Source organism: Rhagoletis pomonella, unplaced genomic scaffold (genome assembly GCF_013731165.1).
Source record: "Rhagoletis pomonella isolate Grant_MI unplaced genomic scaffold, Rhpom_1.0 Rhpom_scaffold_00001, whole genome shotgun sequence".
NCBI lineage: Eukaryota > Metazoa > Arthropoda > Insecta > Diptera > Tephritidae > Rhagoletis > Rhagoletis pomonella.
In genome coordinates, this window is record NW_023458555.1 from 67,739,397 (window position 1) to 67,741,785 (window position 2,389).

A 2,389-nucleotide genomic window follows, 5' to 3' on the forward strand; every position below is an offset into this window, starting at 1 on the left:
AGCAAGTATAATTGTGAATTTTAGTTAAAATATATGTTATTAAACAAATATTTGTTACTAAGAACATTATTTTTTACAGATACCTTGCTTTTCTATCGTTCCGGTTTTGGTGAAGCTGCATTTGGCTGCGCCACTCACCACCCGTGTTTATAAGACGTAATATTCAATTGGAGGTAAAAGAGTTTATATTAAACAATTATTTGTTGCTAACAACATTATTTTTTTCAGATACCTTGCTTTTTATCGTTCCGGCCACCAGATTCGTTGGTTTTCATAAAGTTTCATTTGGCAGTACAAAATGTTGACTCGAAATGCTGAACAAGTTTTGAGAATTTTCCTAATTTTAGCGAAAATGCGTAAATTAAAACTGCGATTAAAACAGAAGCGCCGATTTTGGGTTCGGAAATTGTACTTAGAGCGACACAAATATGGATTGTTTGAAAGTTCATTAAGAAACTTGGCTGCAGATGAGGAACAGTTTAACAAGACATTAAGAATGCCCTTTTCGTTATTTAACGTGCTGCACGAATTTCTGGAGGCTTCGCTGACCAAATATTCAATCAGAACACCAATATCGAGTCGCTGCAGACTATTTATAACCCTGATGTAAGAGAAAATCGGTTTTACTTAATAGTATACGTATAATTTTCCATATATGTATCTGGTTTTATTTTTTTGTTGCAGATATTTGGCTCACGGTGGCACTCGGCAATTCCACACAATAGTTCACAGGATCGGCCTGACGACTTTCTGGAAGATTACGTTGGAGACATGTATGACCATATGGGATCTGTTAGCTGACCTGTATGTGGCGACCCCGTCAGAAACGGAATGGGGACGTATTTCCAATGAGTTCAAGTCGCTGTGGAATATGCCCAACTGCGTTGGTTCCATCGACGGAAAGCACATTAATATTACCTGTCCAGCGAATTCAGGGTCGATGTACTATAATTACAAAGGCAATTATAGTATCGTGCTTTTGGCCGTATGTGATGCCAATTATACCTTTACCTGCGTTGACATCGGAGCATATGGAAGTCAAAGCGATGGCGGTGTCTACCACTTTTCAAAACTGGCAGATGCTATTGAAAATGATAGGCTCGGCCTTCCACATGATCAGCCTCTGCCAGGAGAAACCGAGCCATTTCCACATTATTTAGTAGGAGATGCTGCTTTTCCCTTACGGCGTTATTTAATGCGACCATATCCGGGTAGAGGTATTCCAGAAGAGCAAGAGTATTTCAATAAAAGACTCTCTCGTGCAAGAAGAGTTATAGAAAACGCATTTGGAATACTCACTGCCAAATGGAGAATATTGAGAACGACGCTATGCATGGCCCCGAAAAATGCAGAACAAATAGTGAAAGCTTGTATTGTCTTGCATAATTTTATTAAGCTTTCGTGTGCAAACTATGTAGCAAGCGATTTTGTTGATCGCTACGAAGAGGATGCCACCATCGCTGGCTCATGGCGAAACGAAGTAGTTCCATTGCCCTCAATAAGTAGGGTGTCATCGAACCGAGGCAGTTCAAATAATTATGATTTAAGGGATGCTCTGAAGACACATCTTTTTAACAATAAAATTTAAATAATTACTACTCACTGAATATGCTTTGTTTTTATTATTTAAGATAGAAAACAAAAATTTGAACTCACAGTATGAGGGAACTTATTGGTAATGTTTTAAATGTCGTCACATCTTTCAGGTTTTTAAATTAATTTTTGTTCAAGGTAAGTATGGCGTTAACATAACATATATTTCATTCAGTCTTTTAAGTTAAAACCGTTTTACACAGTATAGTGGTTACAAACAATATACCTTTCAGTCAAACCTTTGAAATCAAACTGGATGTCATTTAAATTTTTAAATTTCGTAAATTCAATTTTTATAATTTTTATATTGAGCATAGACGTATTGAAGTACGTCCATTTGAAAATCTAGGCGGCTCTCTTCTGGGACCTTCTCAAACACTTCGCCAATCGCACCCAAGAAATTGTTGTGTGTGTTTTTTTTTGACTATCCACAAACTGACTTACTTCGTTGACTAGATCGTTAAAGGCGGCGTTCTCATCGTTTTTTTTCTTTTGTCTCTTAGCCGGCGTTGGGGCAGTGGTTTCTTGCTCTTCTATTATAATGTTCCCACTCTCGCCTATTTGGAATCCAAAGGAAGTATCCAGTATATCTGGTTCTTGTCCGAGAACTTCTGGCGTTTGGGAGACGATGTTTGTTGTTGTTCTTAAAATATGTACATATAAATTACAATTTAAAATATAAATACTTGTTGTACAAATGTAAAGTACACTTACTGTCTGGGCGTGACCGTGTCTTTCAAAAACAACATAGCATCGAAATAAGGCCAAGTTCGTCTCTGAAGTATCTGAAAAAAAA